We start from the raw sequence: 22957 nt of genomic DNA, 5'->3' as shown, positions 1-22957 counted from the left end.
GCCCCTTCTTTTTTGTTCACTGCCATATCTAGGGCAGGTGGTTTTACTTACTGACAGTCAGAAACTTAACTTTCAAAAGGTATTACATTTATAGATATTGCTTCTCACATGTTCTTACACTACTTTCCTTAGAATTGATTCGCATCTTACGATTATATATATATATATATATATATATATATATATATGAAGAAGCAGGCCTGAAACAAAGCAATAATTTCTGTGCATGAATACAATCATGTAGATTATACACAGTTGCTAATGATACTGCCTTGTGTTTGCTTACTTTACTCTCCATATACAAGCCCCATATTTGTATGCATTATAGTCTATTTATGTTTTGTGTGTATTAGAAATATGTAGCAAGTGATGCATCAGTAGCTACTTAGTACATGTTTCACAGTACAGAGAAGTCTGATACAGAACATTCACTGTTTTATTATGTAACTTTGGAAAATTACAAATATAGCACACCTCTGTGGTGTATACTGCAGCCAATACCTACATTTCTGTACGAGTACGTTCCTGTACTAGAAAGAACACTGCAATGGAATGTTTTTTAGAACACTACATTGCGTAATGAAGTATATAGTTTATTACACATTTCCCGATAATCCCTGATACTTTTTTGGCAACATTACATTCACAACTCCTTGTCTTAAAAGTAAATGCACATGTGAGGTCATCAGTGACGTCATCAATGATATTTGTGATGTCATCTTTATGTCCTGGGTGTTAGTCTTAGCAGTGCACGGTGGTGGCGCGAGTTATGGTTGCTTAGCTTACCATAACTGGCGAATTTCAGGGGGTTTTCGGTTTTACTTGGAACCATAACGTTCCTTTAACAACGTTTTTTTACTGAAAATATACATACATATATATATATACACATACACACACTTTTTTTACAGGGCCTGCGGTAGCAGCCCTGTAGTTATGGTTAAGTTGCTCAACTCACAGAAGAGCACTTTTTGGACGGATTATAACTTTGCTCTCCCTGGACGAATCCTTACCACACTTTGCCAGAAAAGTATATGGCCCAGCCTGAATTTTTTTGGCAAGTTGAGGTTTCATCAACGGGGGCGGGGGGGGGGGGGGGCAAAGTTATTGGGTCCCACCATTTTTTTTCCATTTCCATGGGAAATAAATTTTGCTCACGCCTACAGCCCAAACCGCTGGACGGATTTTCGCCAAATTTGCGGCAGGCGCGGTTGCTTGGTCCCAAAAGCGTGCTTTTGTAAACTTGTTGTAAATTCGTCCAGTAGTTTACTTTAAAACGGCCCAAAAGTAGGTTTTAAAAAAAAAGTGATATCTGGGTTCGGTCCGCGGACTCACTTACCTGGTTGGACATCGGACGCACCCACTGATTGGATGTTGAAAAGCATGAAGTGTGCCCGATTTTTGGAAATGCCGCCATGTTAGATCGCTAACATCTGCCAGTGTCCGCGCACATCGCAGTAAAAACCAATTAAAAAAATACAACATTGCACTTGTCAAACTCAATCAAAAAAATATCTGGTGAGGTGGGCGGGTGAGGAGGATGTAATGGGATATGGCCGTACGGAGCTAGAAAACAGGGTTTTTTCATCCCTTAAGTCCGCCAACGGTCCATATGTTCGGGACAGTCCTGTCATGTTCCCGAACACTTCAGGTGTTCTGGGACATCTATGCCTATTTCTACATTTCACCAACTCTGTAAAACAGTTTTTCGATGGCTTATAACTTTGGCGCCACTCTATGAAACTGCATGAAGTTTTGGAATTTTATTCTGGACCGGATTCTGAATGGTTTTGGAAAGTGTGGAGCAGTTTTGTCAAGAGGAACAAAATTAGAGGAGGGGTCCCAAAATAATGTAAAAGCTTATAAATGTGTTGCCATTTGACAAATCTACACAAAGGTTTGCAAAAAGAGGTTAGATCTAGATATACATGCATTAGTAAAGTTTGGTGGGATTTTGTCAAGATGGGGCTAAATTAGAGGGGGGGTCTCAACATTTTTAGATTGCTTATAACTTTGTTGCCGTTTGACGAATGTGGGCAAAGGTTTTCAGAAAGATTATATACCCAACCGTGTGTGTGTATATATATATATATATAGTATGAATGGATTTTGTCAAGTGGGGGCTAGGTTATATGACTACTGTATGTACATACATTTTAACACATTTGAAAAAATAAAACATGGGCGGATTTCCAGCAAACTCGTGTAAGGTGGATTGGCAAGGATCTTAAAGCATGGTTTTGCAAATGTAACCGTCTTATTTTTTTGACAAGTGTCATAATGTAGATACAAAAAGTAGTGAGATACCTTTGGTGACTGAGGTATATAGGCTGTGGCCAATTCAATGAATTGATAATGTATCCATATCGCGCTCGTACACAGGTGTTTCAGATCATGACAAGGCAAGGAAGAACAAAAACAATGATCTCACTAGGCCCAGTGACAGTGAGAACGCGCAAGTGCATGGGAGAGGGAAAAAGGGGAAAAGTGCATGGAAGGGGGAGAAGTGGAAAGTGCAGAGCAAAGGAATACAGATAAATAAATAACAACAAGCAAACAAACAGTGGTAGTGCAGCCAGCAGGTGGCAAGTGCAGGTTTGAGGCAACAGAGAGGGTATGTCTGTTAAGTGCAGAGAGAAAAAAGGGCCATGGCAGTGGCCAGATTGTCTGGCTCATGGCATAAGGTCACAACCGGGACAATCTGGCTACTGGCCATGACCACGAGGGACAAATGGGGTTAAAGTGGCCATGTCTACCTGGGACCGGCTATGTGGTAAAGTTATTTGAAAGTGGGATAGGTTTCAAAGGGAACAAAAAAAATGTGCTTGTAGTAATATGCTCATAGGTTCTCTCGTCGCCGCCTTCTGCAGGCTGCCATGGAAAGGAAAGAGGGGCTCTGTATGGAGCCCCGCCTTCCCTGTGCATGGTGGCCATCTCGGAAAAGGATTTTTCTTAATACAGCGGGACGCCTGCAGCTCCTGGTTTAGGGAAAAAAATATTTTATTTTTTAGCACTCCGGGTTCCCGCCTTGGGAACCTGGGGTGCTAATGGCTTTGATTCCCCCATTGCAGGGACTGGAATGGGGCTATAACGTTCCGGAGCCCTCACTATCCACCCTTGCTTCGCATGGGCCGATAACTTGGGCTGACGGGCCGTTATCCCCACTCCAGTCCCTGGAACGTGGGATGAACGCCACATTATTCCCATTAGTATAAGACAAAAGGCTAATGGAAATGTTGAAAAATCTTATTGAGTGCATGTACTTTACTGAGAAATGTAAAGTAGATGGAGTCTAAAAGATTTTTTTTGTTGTTTTTTTAACTGGGAAAGGTGGTTCCTAAAGGTACCTTGCTTTTGTTGTTTTTCTATGTATTTTTAGGTTACAACGTAAGGTGAAGAGGCAAATTTGGGAAGAGGCAGCAAGAACTAATATGGAGGGGCAGGTGCCCTGGAGAGTATGTTGCGCGTATGTTACTTCTAAAAAGGTAGGGGGCAGTGTTTCTCATGCTCCTTGATTACATCTTCAAAAGCACTTTGAAATTGCTTCCCCCTGCAGAGTGGTGTGTTGTTGTATATGCAGAGGACTGTTGTCTTCGAAAGCTATGCATCAACAGCCTCTTTTATTGCTTGCAAGGTAAGTAGGTTGTGTGGTTACAGTATTGGTTGAGGAAGATGATGTGGAGGAAGACAGCCTACTACTTGCTAAGAAATGAACAACCTTTCCCAGAGCATTGCAGTGGTTGGATTTGGTGTGACGCTGCATGGAGGTGGTCCTGTAGGAGTACTGTCCAGGTAGTCCGCGACTGATTACAAAGTTGCACTCAGTGCATTTTACTTTGGTAGCTTTGGGTACATTCCCAACAGTGGTAAAGAACTGACCCACCCATGATTCTCTCTGGGGGTTAGAGGTAGGCACTTCCTCTACCTCATCTTCTTGGTCCTCTTCATTGTCTTTAGAAGTAGTGCGCTTTTTTTGCTTCGTCTGTCCCCCAGCTGGTGGTGGCTCTTGGGGAGGAGGGATGGCAATAGCTGATGCCATTTTTAAGATAAATAGCAGTTTTATTAATATTCTTCCATGCATGTGCTTTGTACTAGATTGCTAATGGATAATGGGTAAGGATAGGTGTAGGAGCTGTGCGAGGGTAAATTTGGAGCTTGAAAGTTTCTAGATCAGTAGAAAATACAGTTCTGAACTGTCCTCCAAGCACGGACCCGATCACAAAGCGCCGACGCGTTCCCGGACACCTCATGCCACGCGCGAGCGCATGCTCACATGGCACTGTCCGGAAGGTCTGCGATGACGTTTGAGGTTCCGGACGTCGACGGATGAGAAAACAGTGGAAAAAGTGTACAGAAGTGTTTAAATGATGCTAGAAGGTGGGAAATGGCACAGTTTTAAGGTGAAACTTTGTAAATTGGACAGAAATGTCGATATATTGGATTAAGTATGATATTAGTAGTAGGGGCGTGGCTTGACTGCCATGTAGGAGGACGGGAGACTCTGAAGCTCCCAGGGATCCATCCAACATCCTGAGAAAACCTGCCTTCCATACTGCAGATAATCCGCCTGGAAGACAGGCATAAGCATGGAAACACCAACGGCACATAATGAGCACAAAAGGAGCCAAATCCGACCACCACAGTAGAAGCGGTCCCATGGGCAAAGGAACCACTGACCCGACGGACTCCCATTAAAATAGCCGTTGCGCTATAGAACAAAGGAATCGGACGCTGGGCGCCACGCCTCCATCGTGTAGGAGCCCCACTGCAGGGGTCTGCGGACTCGACATCAGTGGAACACTGAAAACAGGACCAGCAATGTAGAGCAGGGAATTATGCCTGCCCGAGCTACAAGCCTACTCTGGCTCGGAGAGAGCACGACTCAGCACTGAGACAATGCGAGTGCCGCAGACCGACAAGGCAAGCAGGTAAAGAGCAGCGATCCCACCGAAGAGAGGCGCGCACCGGTGCCGGGCAGCGCCTCTGAATCATCTCAAGCGGGGAGAGCCAAGCGGCACCCGAACAGAACGCCCGTGATGGAATGCAGCACGCACCGGGACCCCAGCACGGTGCCCCAAGCCCCGGACTGCAACAACACTGAGGCTTGCGGAAAGCCCTCCCTGCAGCCTGCCTGCAGCGCACGTCCAAGGAGTGAGGACACGGAGCGTGAGACACGGCACCCGGAGCGGGCGAAAAGCACCAGGCCCTTAGGGTGGCCTGCAGACACAACGCGGCCTGCAGTACAGCTGCAAGCTGTGCACCGAAACGAAGAAGGCACACGGGAGGTTAGCCCTCACTGTGCCGGGTTGGCGGTGCTCCCGCGGAGACACAGGGAGCACACGGGAGGCAAGCCCCAACATTCCGCCACAATAGGCGGACACTCGATCCCACAAGCGGATCGTCCTGCAGGACAGAAGCCTGCACGAGAACGAAGTGCTTATAAGGCACGGCAACGCAGGCATCTTGGCAACGAGCACGGGGAACCCGGGCCGCACTGTGGCCCATTTGGACCAAGGAGCAAAGGAAACATGTGCCACATATGACCGTGCACAGGCCACAACTGGGCAGAATTGGAAACCTGATGAGGGGCCGATTGATGCACCTGTGGAGTGATTACCAAACTGACAAACAAGGAACCCCAAAAGACACAAGCCCACCCCGGAAGGCAGGCGAAGAGGAAGCCCTGCCGAACATAATGCAGCATACCGGCTGCACCGCACCAAGACACCCCCACTGGGACCCCGCTGGACAGGCCGCCGGGCGGGCATGTGGAGGCGGCGCAGGAACGCGCAAACAAATTGAGGTGCCCATTGCGGAGGGCACAACTTAGTCGGATTGATCCCGGCAGCAACCTAAGGAACCAGCCCAAAACAGACCCCTATCCAAGGAGCGGAATTTGGAGCCAGAGCACCTGTGTGCGATAGTGGACAGACCCCACACATTGAGCCAAGCGTCTAACAGAAGCAGAAAGCCACAACACTGCGAACCCGGGTCCCACTCACCCCGAACAGCAAACGGAATGGCATCCAAGCAGTCTAAGACTGAAGGAAAACAGTCCACAATGGAAGACTTCACGAAAACCCTGCAAACATCTGAGGGAGCCAGGAGCAAAGACAGGAGTGCCCAAGGGGACACTTCCCCAGCTCGGGGGGACCAGCAGATCCTAGAAGCCATTGCGTACTTAAAAAGGGGCATGGAAAATGAAACTGGAGGACGCCATGACCACCCTACAAGTGGCGCTGGAATCCAAAATTGACGCAGTGCAAATAGACCTAAACCTCCTGAGACAGGATGTAAGAGCAATAGCGGAGCGCACAGGCGAATTGGAAAAAGAAGTGAAGACCAACACAGCAGCCTGTGCGTCGCGCGCCACGGAGATCCACGCCCTACATCAACAGGTCGGCAATTCGGAAAACAGAGCCGAGGAAGCCGAAGGACGGGCACGCAGAAATAATATGCTTATCGTGGGGCTCCCGGAAGGAGAAGAGGGCTCAAACCCCACGGAGTACACTGAATCCATGTTGCTGCAAGAAATAGAAGGGGGCACGCCAACCCAGGCATTTGCAGTGGAAAGAGCGCATAGGGCACTGTCAAGGAGCCCCCCCCAGGAGCTCCCCCGAGACCAATCATAGCCAAAATATTAAGTTACCGCGACAGGGAAAGGATCCTAGAATATTTTCAAAAAGGAGGCAGGCACGATCCAAATGGCATCTGCATCAATCACTGCATACCCAGACTATACACGCCAGGTGCAACGACAACGACTCAACTTTAGAATAGTAAAGAGGAGGCTGCACGAGGCGGATCATAGATAAATGTTATTGTACACGGCGAGGCTGAAGGTGTTCCACAAGAACAGAGCATTATTTTTTGACACCCCAGAGGAGGCAACGGAGTGGCTGGATACACAAAATTGTCCGGAGGGGAAAAGCGACCAGAGGTAGAGTGACATGAAGAAATTACGCAAAGTTCTCAGAGACTGAGGTGCTGTATAACCTGTGAAAAAGGGTCTTGAATATAGCCCTGTTATGCAAAGGAGGGCAGGTAAAATGTGGCCTATAACAGGGAGGAACGGAGCACCCGAACTCACAACCCATTAGATAGGTTAGCTGAGTTACCAGTAGTGTGGTAACCCCCTGCTGGGTTCCTAGAGCTGGCCTAGCCAGACAGGACCAAATGCAGGATTGCCCGAGATCCAGGGATGGAGCTGGGCAACAGTTGGGGTTGGAACAGGAGGGGGGCTTTGCAGTGGTAGTCATTAGGAAACGAGCTTGCACCTACTCACTCCTGTGCATGACCCACGCCAAGTATTTTCGGGCTGAAGGACGTGGAAGGAGGGAGGGAGGACGTAACATGATGGATGACCTTAAAATAGTTACCTGGAACGTCAGGGGACTCAACAGCTACCTGAAAAGAAACAAGGTAATGATGTACTTGAGAAGGCAAAAGGTAGACATAGCCTTATTGCAAGAAACCCACCTCACTAAGGAGAAACAAGAGATAGTTAAGAAAAAGTGGAGAGGGACCATCATAGGGGCAAACGTATTCGGCATATGCCAGGGTGCTAATTATTTGGGTAGCACCACATGTGCCTTTCCAGATACTACAGACCAGGGTGGAGCCGGACGGGAGGATGGCGGTGATCCTGGGGCTCCTAGAGAACTAAGCATTATAAATACATGCCCCCAACCAAGACACATTGGCCTACTACAAAACGCTATATAGCTAAATCAGCCCCCACATGGGAGGTGCGGTCATATGGGGGGTGGGGGGACTTCAACTGTACGCTAGACTCCAAAATGGACAGATCGGATACGAAACTAGACTAGCCCACCCCGGCAACAAAAACGCTACAGGCCCTGCCAAGGGACTTCGGTCTGGAGGACATCTGGAGGCGACAGCACCCAAACGATAGACACTATTCACATTACGCGGCCCCACACAATCTGTACACGAGATTGGATTACATGTTCGCCACCCCGGAAGTAGCTGGGGAAGTGGCGGGTTCTGAATATAAAGCGAGAATATTATCAGACCATTCCCCCTGGTTCTGGTGTGGCGACACTAGCCCCCCAGCGCCAGGATCCCAACATGGAGGCTGAGGGCCGAGGCACTGAAGGACACCACATTTCGAGAGGACCTACGGGAGGAGATAACTGGGTACTTTGAGAATAATACTGGAAGCATGGAGTCAGCAGGAACACTGTGGGAGGCGTTCAAGTTGGTAATAAGAGGGGCGGCCATATCCAAATTTAGAGGGCTCCAAGGGGGCATAGAGAGAGCTGCAGGAGACAGAAAAGAAACCAGAAGCAATAATGGAAAGAGAAGGCACCTCACAGGGGGATGCCGAACACGCGAGCCAACTACATCAGGCTTGTGGCGGGCTATGGGATAGGTTATGCAACCTGAATTATAAAAAATACATCAAAAGGCAACATGCAGGGGGGGACAAACCAGGAAGGCTGCTGGCTTGGCTATATAAGAACGAGACACCACGATCAGCAATTAGAGATATAATGAGAGAAGCGGGACAAGTTTGGAACACCCAGGAGACGGTGAACGCAAGAGTCCTCAGATTTTATGAACATCTCTATGCAGATGCGGGAGAGACAGCAGAGCAAGAAATTCAGGAGACGCTAGAGGACATAGAATTACCCAAATTAAGTGTGGAAGACAGGGAGAACCTAGAAGCCCCAATCATGATAGAGGAATTAGAAACAGTAGTAATGTATCTCCCCACAGGCAAAGCCCCAGGCACAGATGGGCTCCCCAGCCAATTTTATAAAGCGTACAGACAAGAAGTACTCCTCCCACCCCCTACTGGCAATGCTAAACGAGGCCTTTGAGAAAGGGAGATTGCAGAAATCCTTGAGAGAGGTGGTAATCATCCCGCTCCTTAAACCCGACAAGCCTAGCACATATTGTGGATCGTACAGACCATTATCAATGTTAAACGAAGACAGTAAGATCCTCACATCTGTGCTGGCAAACAGACTTAAGCGAGTAATAAATAAACTCATACACCCCGATCAAACCGGATATGTCCCAGGAAGAAGCATATCCGACAAGCACAGGAGGCTCCACCATATCATCGAGGAGTAGCCTCGTTAGATGCAGTTAAAGCCTTCGACTCGGTCAGGTGGCCGTGGCGGATGGCAGCCCTAAAAGAATACGGGATGAGACCTAGGTATCTGAGGTGGGTGAAAATGTTGTATAGCTCCCCAATAGCCAGGGTAAAAACAGGAGCGATAATCTCAGAAGAATGGCAACTTAGCAGAGGCAAGAGACAGGGCTGCCCATGGTCCCCGATACTGTATATCCTTGCATTAGAACCACTGGCAAACCCGAGACAGCAATACGGAGAAATAGGGATCCGCACTAAGGGGGACCGCATTTGATATCATTGTACGCGGATGATATGCTGCTATACCTATGATACCCAGAAGAAAACCTGCAATACATCCTGGAAGGTATGGATCGCTATGCGATCCTCTCGGGAATAGCGGTGAACCCCAGGAAATTGTGCATGTTCCCCCTAGGCAGGTACAAAGGAATCTCACAAGAAAACTTACCCACCTTGCAGATAGCCTGGCAGACCAGAACATTTAGATACCTGGGAATCAACATATTTCACACGGTTGCAGACGAGCACAAGCACAACATGGAGAGCACAGTAGAAGGTATCAAGAGCAGTATGGGGTTCTGGGCAAAGCTACCCCCCAGGCCATGGTAGGAAGGGCGGCCTTGCTCAAGATGGTGGTCCTGCCTAGGCTATTACACTTGTTTGTAAATATAGCACATATGGTGCCCAAGAGTTTTTTCACTAACCTCCAGAGCCTATGTAGAGGTTTCCTCTGGCACAACTCTAGAAACAGGGTGGCCCTATGGAAACTACAGAATACGCACAACAGAGGGGGTATAAACTTGCCGAACTTCGAGATGTACCACCTGACGGCGCAGTTACAATATGTCGCTAGGTGGCTATCAGAAGATTAGACAGCAGAATCCAGGTTGCTGAGGGAAGAAAGCAAGCCATATTTCCTAAAAGAACTAATGTGGCTACCCAAATTTGAGATGCACGGGAGACCGCGACTGCTGACAGTGGGATGGAAGATCTGGCACAAAGCGTGCCGAGCCATAGGAAACTTGGCCCCATGCTCCCCACAGGCAGAGCAACCGGACACAGCCATAGACACGATGTATGACATCTCGGAGGGCGGGCATGAAATATCCCGGATTTATGAACTGGTGATGTCTAGAGTGGGAAAGGAGCTGCACCAACTGAGACGAGATTGGGAGGAGGAAGCGGTAGAGACCATGCAGGACGGGCAATGGGAAAGAGCTCAGAGATATCATAAGAAGGTGTCCAGAAATGCGAGGCAGCAACAGATCCAGCTACATGTCACCCACAGAGCATATATGACCCCCCAAATGATCGCTAAATTCGGGAATACAAGAGCACAAAAATGCCCCAAGTGTGGAGAAGTAGAGGCTGGGATGATCCATGTGTTCTGGGCGTGCCCAGATGTTGGGAAATTCTGGGAGGAAATTAGGCTGAGGTTATCCGAAAAAGGGATTAAACTAGAGGTGGATTCTGTGTGGGCATGCATGCTGGGGGGGATTCACCAGACCACGAAACCTGAAACACGTATGTAGATTTAAGGACCTAGCCTACATTCTGGCCAAAAGGAGAATTGCCATGGGCTGGAAAGCCACCCATAGACCTAGACTAGAATTATGGTGGAATGCTTTCTTAAAATGGGCAGACGGTGGTATGGTATGAGGCAGCCAATAGAGGGGAGGATGAGGGAGTGTAACCTCTGATAGCTTGGAGACAAATGGTGGCCACATTGCCCGGGTCTGCCCATGCCAACTCCAGCGATGATGGCATGCCCAAGTACGACGAAAGGAATCAACCTCAGTAAGAGGGAGCCAGAGTAACAGCAGGGGTAGCTCGAGTTTAAGGGTGGGGGGGGACATTGAAAAGAAACATGTAATGTATGCCAAGAAACCTGAGATGAAAATGTTGGGTGTGATGGTTATGTTTTGTTTGATGCAAAAACCAATAAAAATTATTCAAAAATATATATATATAAAAAAGTATGATATTAATAAGTTGTAGGAAAATAGCATGCTCTGCTAAAATCCCACGAAATTCACTGAAAAAAAAACTAAAAAGGGACGTTATGGTTAAGTTGCACTAATAAAAAAATTTGAAATTCAATGAAAAAAGTTGTAAAAGGGACGTTATGGTTACAAGTAAAACCGAAAAACCCCAGAAATTCGCCAGTTTTGGTAAGCAAGCAACCATAACTTGCGCCACCACTGTGCACTGCTATGACTAACACCCAGGACATCAAAGATGACATCACAAAGGGCACTGATGACATCACATGTGAAATTAATTTTGATGAAGTCCCTACAAGTGGTTGAGTTTATCATGTTGGTAACAAGATGTCAGGGGTGATCGGGAGACCTATCATGAACTACTTAATCTATTAAACAATGTACTCATCTAAACCACATTGTATTGGAGTGTTGTTGTTAATACAGGAACCTAATCATGCATAAACATAGGCAATGGCTGCAGCATGCACCATGAAAGTACAATATTTATAATCTTGTAATTTTGAATAGTACAATAATGAATGCTACCTTATCAGAGTTTTGAATAATGTTAAACATGTAATAACTACTAACAATTATAGACTTAATAGACACTTGTGCTAGTACAAACAATACATATGAAGATCCACAATGCATATAAATCAGAGGCACATACAGGGAAACTAAAGTAAGGAAGAAATGATCAGCATCATCAGAAAATGTTAACAAAGTTTATCTTCATGTATACAAATGAATTGTGTGTTTGAGGCCTGCTTACTTCCCCATGTATGTGCACCATGAGCTGAGACCAAAGCCTAAGGACAGCGCTTTCAGAACATATGACAAGGTAAACGTCTACATTTATAGCACCTTTTGAATTTTAATATTCTGACTGTCAGTGAACAAAACCATCTCCTAGATATGTCGGTTAACAAAAATAAGTCCTGGGTATTAGTCTTAGCAGTGCGAGTTATGGTTGCTAGCTTACCATAACTGGCGAATTTCTGAGGTTTTTCGATTTTACTTGTGACCATAACATCCCCTTTAACAACGTTTTTTCATTGAATATATACCATGCCAAGGAGGGACACATTATCCCGCCAGGCCGCAGCCGCAACGGGAGATGCGACCGCCCGTTTCAAGTCAAACAAGCAGACAGCAGTGCCAGCCAGCCACAGCGTTGCTAAAATCCAGCAACACTGTGGGTGGCTGGCAGGCACTACTCGGGGTCACAAGAGGAAGTTACGGTCCCTTTGTTTCCCCATGCCCTCCCCAGGTCAACGAGGCACCTTTGACCCTTGGCGAAACTGCTCATGGAGCCTCCAGTTTCGCTGAGGGTCAATTGTGTACTTTTCAAGGCATCTTTACATATTTCTATGTTTATAAAGATAGCTTGGAAAGTACTCAATTCAAGCCATCTTTTAAAAAAGAAAAAATCTTTGTCTTTAAAGCCATCGCAGGCTTCATCCATTGGCAAAGCTTTATAAAAGATGGTTTGCATTGTGTACTTTTCAAGTCATCTTTAACAAACATAGAAATATGTTATGTATTTCTGTCTTTATAAAAGATGGCTTGAAAAGTACACAAACCATAGTAAGGTATGCATACAAATATATAAATGCTTAAATACATTTAAATATTTGTGTACCTTACTATGGTACTGTTCATGCCACACCCATCGTGGAAGACACGACTCCAAATGAGGGCGCCCCCGCCCCCATTTCTTACCCCACTTAAACACTGCTTGCCAGACCTCGGTCTGTGTAGTAGCTGCGGCTGGGAGCTCTCCAGAGCCCGAACTGTAGCGTAAACGAGCTTAGGAGCAGTTATTGTATCTACGATACCAACAACAGGCTGCAAACTTAAAACCAGACATTTAGAAAGTCACGTACTTTTCACCATGCGATAGTTAAAATACAACGAATTACAGCTTCAGCGACGTGCATCTGCACAGGTTACAAACGGAATCTCCTCTTACTCATATTTTAACAAACGGGTGAGAACGATGTAAGTTAATCCATGCTGAAATAAATGCATATTAAATTCACTACAAGAGCTGGATCACATACCCTCACCTAATGCTGCCTGGAAACTGAAAGGGAACGTTTGTAAAAGGCGGCTTTATGTTGCTTTTATTATCATTTGAAACACGTTTAAAGTACTTATAAGACCCGATAGCATTGTTTGTTTAAAAGTTTGCCGACACTTTCTAAAATGCCTTTACGGGGGCGTGTGTCGCGTGACGTTTTTACGCAGGACTACGTGCTTAGAAAGAGTATCATGGAGGAAGGAGTATTCCATGCAGTTCACTGGCAGGTATTTATTTTTTATTGTGTACTTTTAAAGCATGCAGACGTCTAGGAAGTGTTTGGAAGTGCTGGGTATATTAAGGTGTAGGTGGGATTGTTTTTCCTATTTTTATTTTGGTTGCAGCATCAACAGGACTCCCTTCCCCTTGCATCTCGGGCTTCCTAAACTCCACCCTTCTCTCTGCAACACGGCTTTCACTGTTTAATAGTAATGAACTCACCTAGTTGGAAATTATCCACATTGGTCGATTCTGTTTTTACCACATCCGCGTGCTTGCTTCTTTTTCTGCACTGCTGCTCAGGCTCACGCGGGCTTGTATGCCTCCGCTGCCCCCACCAAATATCATTTTGAAATGCGCACCCACATGCCATTCCGTTCTGAGACCTCTTTAAGTTGATTATGCGAATATAGCCCTGGTTTCCCTGTTATGACTACGAGTCCCAGAATGCAGGCCAGTCATTTCACATTGGCATGCATTTTCTTATGCAGGACGTAAATACGATGTGTAATGCCTCATAAGGGTAAAAACATTGTTTTCATGTCAACCAAGCAGGCATGGCACAGACTATTATGCATTTTTAGTCTGGTATTTACTTTAGCATAGATGCAAATTATGGGGCTTTTAAATGCCAAACAGCCCATCCCAGTGAGCTGTGGCTTGACAGAGAAATGGGCCATTCCCACACCCTTGTCTGCTAATGCCTGCAATAAGACATGCCAAGTGGGTTACTTAAAGGAAGCAAAGAGAATGAAGGGAAAATGCCTGCAGCTTGTATAGTCCGGCTGAGACATCTCTTTAACGTTTCATCAAGTCCTTGATCAGCGCTTCCCTGGCAGGAACAAATAAAAGTAACTCTTAATTAGAAAATGACAGACAATTAAAAAAAAAAAAACTTTTATGGGATGAAGGTGCGGCAAGTGCCATCATAGCCGCTTCAATGTTGACTGCCTCCAACCCTTCCGAGCCGCAGCAGAAACACGGATCCTCCATACTCTTCCCCTGAGAGCGTGAAAACCCTGAGTCTCGGGTTTAAACCCAGAGGTTAGGCAGGTATGGCCGGGGGTGATATATATGCCGCCACCGAAGCGGGGGATGAGTGCAGCGGCAGCCCGGGGCTCTGAATGAAGAGCCGCGGGTGAGTGCGCTATGGCGTGAAGTTCCATTGCCATGATTTCTGTAACTTTGCTGCCTTTATGAGGTGAAGGGTTCTTATTTGAACATTGCAGGGAGATGTGCCTAACTTTACTGCTCAGTGCTGCCAGGCAGTGCATTGAACTGTACCGGCAGAGTCTGTACCACAAGATGTCTTTCTTTAATTTAACCTACCCATCCCCGGCATTGCTTCCGCTGCCTGTGTGTATAGGACAGACAGAGTTCCTTAATTTCCATGTGTTGTATCACTGACTAGATTCCTGCATGTTCATGTATGCTATGCTAGTATACAGTGAAAATGCTGACTCCTACGTAGTCTTGCCAGCAAGATAACAACAATTGAGTATTTTGTCTTAAAACTAGCCATACCTTAGGCAGAGGTCTTCAATCTGTGGGGCGCTCCCTCACCCCGGTAAACGTGGCCACGTGCTTGGGGGGGGGGGGGTGGGGACGTGATCCAGGACGGCGAGAACAAGGGGGGGGGGGCGTGATCCAGGACGGCGAGAACAAAATTATATATACATTTTTATTTTTTTATGATTATTTTTTTTACCTCACTTAACTGTGCATGGCGAGCCACTGCCCCCCCACCCCATGCACATGCTCAGTCAGTGTGACTTGATGGGGGCGTGGCCCCAGAGCAGGAAATAAACATAGCCTGGACACGCTCTTTCCTGCATTCGCATCGCATGGCTAGGCTGTGTTGCTGCTTCCTGCTGGTGCTGCCAGCATCGTCGTGCCCTGTAAGGGATGCCGCTTCTCAACTCACCCCACATTATGGGTGGAGGGGGTGCCGACAAGGGAGCATGCCTTTCCCAGTCCCCCTCTTCTCTCTCCCCCATTGGACCCACGAAGGGAGACACGTTGGGAGAGGCGGCAAGCAAAGGGGCCAGATCACTGCAATGCTGGTCCCCCTGCGCCTCTCTCCCTCTGTGCCACCACATGGGGGGGGGGGGGGGGCACACAGGAGAGGAGGCAAGCGGGGACGGAAGCACGCATTTCCGGTGTTGTATGGTATCTGGCTCCCCCCACAACAGATTGCTATGCTCCAGCTATCTGCTGTGGGGGAGCTGGATTTCATACAACACCGGTCCCCCTGCTTTGGTTCCTCCTCTGCCTCGTCACCCCTCTGCTCCATGTGCAGGCTCCGACATCAGATGTCTGGCCGGATCTCGGGGACCCGGCCTGCCTCATCCCTGACTAGGATTTACCAAGCCCCCAGGTTTGCTGAGTGCTCAGTGACCTAATCTTGCCCGTGCTCCTTTCCCCAGCCGTCACTCATGCATTTTCTGGCTCTGTTTGCTCATCCTGTTTGTTTTCTTCTGTCCTGAAAGGGACACCATAAGAATCAGTGGGCCATGAACATCAGTGCGGTGGGGATGAGGGGGCATCACTGTTGAAAGCAGGAATTCTACATGCTCGGCACATTATTGTTGTTCAATGTGCATTTTATACGTTCATAGGAAAAAAGTAATTTCCAAACTCAAAAATGCTACTGAAACTTGATTAAACTAGTTCGCTCGTTTTCTTTGGAATGTGTTTTTTATTTTTTTTGTCACAGCAGCACACCAATACTCTGTAATTTGTGTGCCCCTTGCTTTGTGTTTTTATCAGAGGTTATATTTATGAAGATGTTATGTTTGTCAAACTGGTTTATCACAAATAAATGCTTCAGTTGTGCTGACAGCAGTTATTAGGAAATGAAACTGTGGGTTCTTTGGTGCCAACCTTTGATTTTCATTACAGAGGCAGAAATGTCCCAACCCACCCCCCTGGCCAAAACACTTCCTTTTTTATAAGTAATTGCAAAAAGTCATTTAATTAACACATTTTGCATATATAACATCTCAGCAACGGTCTGTCAACCTGCTGAGCTACCCTGGTAGCATCTATAGAGCGAGTCTATGCATCCCTTGATGAACCGTATATTCCGGTGTATAAAACGACCTTTTAACCCGGGAAAATCTTTTCAAAAGTCAGGGGTCGTCTTATACGCCGGGTGCAGAAACTTCCGAGCCGGACTGGAGAATCTGCGGTCGCCGCATATGGTGGGGGGAGCTCAAAAAGGGCCCAGGCCACAATCCCGCCGTACGCGGCGACCGAATGAAAGCAGCACGGGAGGCGCTGTACAAGTATGCTGGAGTACTCAACAGGATTCTGTGCCTCTCAGGTCTCGCTCCTGACAGTCTTGGAGATGGGGAGCGCTGGGCAGGCAGGGAGAGCAGGCTTTGTATACAACAACCAGCCAATCGCCGGTACATCGCTTGCCGTGATTGGCTGGGTGTTGTATACAGGGTACCACATACAGTACTGCACCAGTATCTGTACCTGTTCATACCGTACAGTATACAAATGTCCAACAGTCAAAACCCCATCATGGCTCCAGCAAGAAGAAAGAAATATGAAGCCAGTTGTAAACTTTGCCATGGAACATAATAACTGCGCTGCTGGAGTAACAGAAAAGATGGTTCGGGACAGGAAAGCAAATGAAAAAGCATTAAAGAGTATGCCAAGGGGTAAGTGTGCATTAAGAAGAGGCACCCCACATTGGCCAGAACACGAAAAGCATGTAGTAGACATGGTGAATCAGCATCGCCAAAACGGTAGTGACACGAAATCAAATACATTTGTTTGCACTTCAGTGGGCAAATGTAACCCAGATCACAGCAACAGATTTAAGGCCACTGTATCCTGGTGCAGTAGATTCATGGAAAGGCATAATATGGTACTGAGACAAAAGACGAAAATTGCCCAAAAATTACCTGCAGATCTTGATAGCAAACTAAATAGTTTCCATCGATACATAATAGAACAGTGCACTAAACCTGGCTATGTGTTAAGTAGTACTGAAAATATGGAGGAAACTCCAATGAATTTTGATATGGTTGGAAATAAAACTGTCCATCAAAAAGGTGAAAAAACAATTTTAATTAAAACAGGACATGAGAAGTCCAGTTTTACAGTGGTACTAGGATGCACAGTTGTTGGCGCCAAACTGAGACCAATTCTTATTTTTAAAAGAAAAACAATGCCGAAACTCAAGTTCCCTGTTGGTTGTTTTGTACATGTTAATGAAAAGGCCTGGATGGATGAAGAAGGGGTAAAGCTATGGCTTGATAATGTGTGGAGCAGCGACCAGGTGGACTTATTCAAAAATGTAGTCTACTGGTGTGGGATATGTTCAGGGCTCATTTAACTCCCAGCACCAAGCAAAGGCTTGCAAGACTAAACACAGATGCAGCCGTTATTCCTGGAGGATTGACATTGTTGGTACAGCCACTGGATGTATCCCTAAACAAACCATTTAAAGATCACATTCGAGAACAGTGGAATGGATGGTTAGCGGCAAAAAGTCATTCACAAAAGGTGGAAACGTGCGTGCTCCACAGTTGGATGTTTTGTGCAAGTTTGTCATAAAAGCCTGGAATGATATTGATGCAGAAACAGTAATCAAGTCTTTCAAGAAGTGTGGCATATCAAATTCATTAGATGGTATGGAGGATGACTACTTGTGGCAGGATGAAGAGGAAGCCGAAGCTGAGACCACACCATCTGATACGGAATTCGATCCATACGATGACTGCCTTACAAATGTATCACAAGATCTCATTGATATACTTATGATATATGATGACGAACAGGAGGATTTTGAAGGCTTTTAAAGGGAAACTGTCACGCCAGCAAAACCTGTAAAAATACCGTAGCTTGCAGTTATGATGGGCGTTGCTAACTCGCCAGGGACTTGCGTTCTCTCTCTCTATTGTTTATCTTCCTCTTATCTTCATCAGTTCCAGTTTGGTTGACACCTTAGAAAACAAAGAGCATGGCAGCTCCCGTGGGTTTATTGTCTTATCCTTCCTTTCAGCTTTAGAGTGAATTAGGAAAAGTTGAATTGACTTGCACCGTTATAAGCATTTGAATTAAAATTACCATATTGAAATCAAATCTGATGTTTTTTTAATTTTTACCATATTTGGTGTGCGTTTGAAGAGGGTGTAGTCTTATACGGCGAGTATATCCCAAACTCTATATTTTAACTGGGAAAGTTGGGGGTCGTCTTATACGCCCAGTCGCCTTATACGCCGGAATATACAGTACTAAATATCACTGCATTCCCAACAGTACTTTGGGTGCACCACTGCCTTAGAAGTGATTTAAAGTGGAATTCATCTATATCTTCTTGCTGTGGGGGCCAGGCCTTCGACTGCATGGGTCACCACATGTTGCAGAGAAGCCTGGGGCCCTCGTGTCTGGTACGGCATCCGCGGCAGTCTGTTGCCACTTCAGCGCTATCCCCGAACTGCAGTAAAAGCTAAATGGCTGTTACTCAATGTTTCCGAAGTTAGCCCAGTGTGTTAAGCACTACTGTGTCAGATTATGCGTAAGATATGTAGATGAATGGATGGAATTCCAGCAGCCGGGACTTCTCAACTATTCTAGGCAGGGAATAGAATGGGTAATATATAACCAGCTGATGCTCTCTTTCTCTGTCTTTCTATCATTTTTCTTTCTCTGTGACTGCATATGAGTCACGTTTTAAGGTATGTGCTCTGACTGCTCTCTGTTCTCTCTGCCAGCCGGGGTGCACTGGAATATAGGGAACTTTGGAGATTTCCCAGTAGGACTCTGCACCCTAGGTCCCTTTTGTGTTTGGGGGAGGATGTGTGCTGACTTGCGGATTGTATTGCGCAAATATTGGTAAGGTCAATCTGGTAGGTTTATATTTTTTTTTATTGTACTTCTTCAATTGCAGGAACACAAATTGGCTCTATAATCCCATCTAGGACACCAAAGTCCCCAACAGCAATTGCACCATCAAAAATCCTGACATCTGTAGTAGGACTTATCGAAGGTAAGGATGACTTTTTTCAAAACTGTATTTTGCTGTGGGTGAAGGTGGGGAATTTTAAAGGTATAGTTAAGAGTCACAATCGGGGCTTTTCAAACCTATTTTTGAGGCTGTTCCTTACTAATGTCCAGTTTGGGGGGTACTTCACGTCTCATGTGGGAGTTGCATTTACAGTGCACTGTGTACTCTTTCCTGGTTTCCCAGCGTTAGGCATCAGCAAGTAAGCAGGACCTAACACCCAAAGAGCTGGTTTTAGCCCCTGTGTATCTAATCTTAACTTTGAAGTCTCAGATAGAGACCCAAGTATCCTTGACTGTTTGTTTGTTTTCATTGCAGCAGCATCACTCCAATACTCAGTGTGTCAACCTAACCACTTGTGTCCCAGGAAAAAAAATCCAGTGAAGCACTTGACCCAGTCACGCAGGCAGGCAAGGATTTATTTTCCCTATGTACCATTGGTTGAGTAGAAGGGCTTAAGGTTTATATCGGCCCTGTGAAATGCGCATCCAGGTGTGGTTTTCGCCACCGATCTGTAGCGTAGTCCAGGACCACACTTCAAAAACAAATTTGAGCTAGCACTTCACTATCTGAACAGAGGGAGTCTTCTGAGACTTGTATCAATGTGGTGTTTATTTTTTGTTGTTTTTGTAATCCAACCAGTATTTCCGACAAATTTATGCATGGGGGTTTTCCCTCCCACCCTTTTCACATGGTTCATTTTAAATATTTGCATGTGGTGTATGCCACTTAAAAGAGAAAAAAATATTTGCAGCATTTTTAATTTTAGAAAATTTGAAATGTTTTTTTAACGTGACATACACTAAAGTGGGGGTTTGCAATGTTTACACACATTCAGGCTCTGTTTTGAGATGGGTTGTTGGTATTAAGTGAAAAGATCTTTTTCCCTGTACCAATGGGAAAACGGGTACATTTAGGAAGATCGTTCCGTGTGGTCACAGAGTGGTCTTTCTAAATCGAACTGTCATACTTGTCAAAACCCTGCCGCACACGAGTGAGCGCAGTGTGGGTACGAAGCTTGTGTTGATGCAGGAAGGTGGTGGTGGGTGTGGCAATGGTGGGTTTAGGGGGGTGGGGGTGAGGAAGGAGGGGGCAGTATGTGAAATTTCCAGATTTTATAGCCAACACAAAAATGGCACAACAAAATCTCTTTTGTGTTCTGGCTTTAAAATGCGGGAATATCACATAGAACCAGATTGTTTCCTAGTACCCAAAGATGGTAGGAATATCAAACGAAAAGCGGAAGGAGAGGTGAAACAGACAAAAGAAATGCAAAAAAACGAAAATATGATGACTCCTATTTGGACTTTGGGTTCACATGGATCACAGTTGCTGTAGACGTTAAGCCGCAGTGTGTGGTTTGTGGTGCTACATTAGCAAATTACAACCTGAAGCCAACAAAATTAAGGGGCCATTTGGAAACAAAACATGCCGGTAAGACCAGGAATTTCTTTGTACGGCAGCTCCAAGGCATAAAAAAGCACAAAAGAACCACTTAAAAATGTGGCCTCAGTATCTGCCAATGCTTTGGAAGCTTCTTACCACAGTGCATAGTATCTGGGCAAAAACAAAATGCCTTTTACAGAGGCTGAGAAAGTGATTCTGCCAACAATTCTCGCTGTCAACCGGGTAATTCTTGGTGACAGTATAGCAGAGAAATGCAAAAGTATCCCTAGGTCTGACAGCACAATTTATAGCCGCATCACTGACCTGTCCTCTGATATCATTACGGAATTGATATTGTGCTTGAAACAGTCAGTTTGCCCTACAGTTGAATGAGGCCAATGACATTTCATAAGCAGCTCATTTGATTGCTTATGTGATGGCATGGAAAAGAAAAATTGGAGGTTTCTTATTTTGTAAACAAATTCAGGGTATAGCGACTGCATCTGAACTCTTTGACATTGTTAACAACTTCCTAAATTCCCACTGCCTAAAGTGGGAGGTGTGTGTTGGTATTTGCACGGATGGTGCTCCTTCAATGTGGTGCTAGAGCTGGGTTAAAAGCAAAAGTGTTGGCAGTAGCTTCTCATATATTTTGGACACACTGCATGATACACCGGAAAGCTTTGCCTGTGCGCAGTATGGGGAATTAACTCACAGAGGTGCTTACGTCTGTTGTAAAGATTGTACATTTTATAAAAATGCACCCCATAAGAGCCCTTCCTGTTTGCCACATTATGTGCAGAAATGGGAGTTGAACATGATGTTTTATTTCGCACAGAGGACAGGTGGCTATCCAGGGAAAAGGATTTAAATCTCATTTATAAACGGAGGAACGAAGTGAGACGCTTTCTCCAGGGTTTAAACCAGACAAAAGAAGAACCTCAGTGTGATTCACGCAGGCTTGTACTGTTAGTTTACCTTGGTGACATCTTTGAAAAGTTACATTTTCTAAACATCTCCCTGCAAGGCACAGAAACCACATAATTTGCTATGAACACAAAAATATCAACATTCAAGAAGAAGCTGGAGCTTAGGAGGAGGAGGGTTGATGTCGGCATTACTGATGGTTTCCATTGTTAGCAGATGCTCTTGAGGCGACGGCATATGATCTTTCATATGTTGCTGAACTAATAGCAAACCATTTCAGAACCAGTCACGAAATGTACTTTCCAGAGGACATTTGTAATGTCAATGACTGGTTTGTTCAGCTTTTCCTAGCAGACGCAGGGGCCCACCTCTCAATACACCTCCAGGAGGAGCTAATGGAGCTTAAAAGTGACCGCCTACTGGAGAACCAATTAAAAGAATTGTCTTTGGGTGGATGTTGGCAAAATGTGTCTGCAGAGTTTCCAACTTTATCCAAATGTGCAGTTAATGTACTATTACCTTTCTCTTTCAACACCTAGTACCTGGATTCTCAGCACTTGCAGCCCTACATACTAAATATCTGCCAAAGCTGGAAGCTTGGCTATTGAAAAAATTGAACCCAATAGTGACAGGCTGGCTGCTGAACGACAAACCCACCCTTAGCACTAGTTCTCCAATTTGCCACTGTCCAACTTGGAAGTGACTGCATTGATGGTAATCTCAAAGTTGTTGTACTTAAGAAACAAATTGTTACATCAGTTGCATGCCAGTTGTTTTCTTTTGTGGGAAATAAATATCCAATACTACTTTTAGTCAAGTCCTCTACTGTAGCAAAACATTCAGAATACTGTATTTACAAATATTTGTCCTCTAATTTGAGTTATTGCAAGCAATGATTTTGAATGAATTTAGCGTTTGGCACCCACGCCTCCATTTGGGGCACCATTCTACAGCAGCGTGCAATAACAGTTTGCAGCTAAAGTCTGTGTGTATAGGGGGGCCCCAAGCCAGGTACATTTTTCTTAGGAGGGGGGCTCTAGGTCAAAAAAGTGTGAAGATCACTGCTGTATAGTGACTATCTTGTTATAAAGAATTTTTTATTTTAAAGATGAAAACTCACATTTTTATCTTGCTGGCACCGTTATATGTTAACATATATTTTGATTGGTAGTTTGGAATGGAAGAGCACGAAGACCCTCCCCGGTCCC

The 22957-nt window shown here is 45.6% G+C and overlaps 1 long non-coding RNA gene across 3 annotated transcripts in view; it reads left to right on the top strand.

Annotated features, from left to right (window-relative positions):
* Nucleotides 1-13337: 13337 nt before the first annotated feature.
* The window catches only part of LOC138488393 (uncharacterized), a 99372-nt gene continuing 89752 nt past the window's right edge, over nucleotides 13338-22957 (top strand). Inside the window, exons 1-3 of one of the 3 annotated variants that reach the window (XR_011274654.1) lie at nucleotides 13338-13422; nucleotides 19323-19421; nucleotides 19758-19846. This is a non-coding gene — a long non-coding RNA (uncharacterized lncRNA). Of the gene's footprint in view, nucleotides 13423-19322; nucleotides 19422-19754; nucleotides 19847-22957 lie in introns of all 3 variants that reach the window. The other 2 variants (XR_011274652.1, XR_011274653.1) reach the window with 2 other exon arrangements.

The sequence above is a fragment of the Ambystoma mexicanum genome, chromosome 9, assembly GCF_040938575.1.
Source record: "Ambystoma mexicanum isolate Mex_15411 chromosome 9, UKY_AmexF1_1, whole genome shotgun sequence".
In the NCBI taxonomy this organism is placed as follows: Eukaryota; Metazoa; Chordata; class Amphibia; order Caudata; family Ambystomatidae; genus Ambystoma; species Ambystoma mexicanum.
The sequence above is the reverse complement of the archived record's forward strand: the minus strand, read 5'-3'. Positions and strand labels throughout refer to the sequence as shown.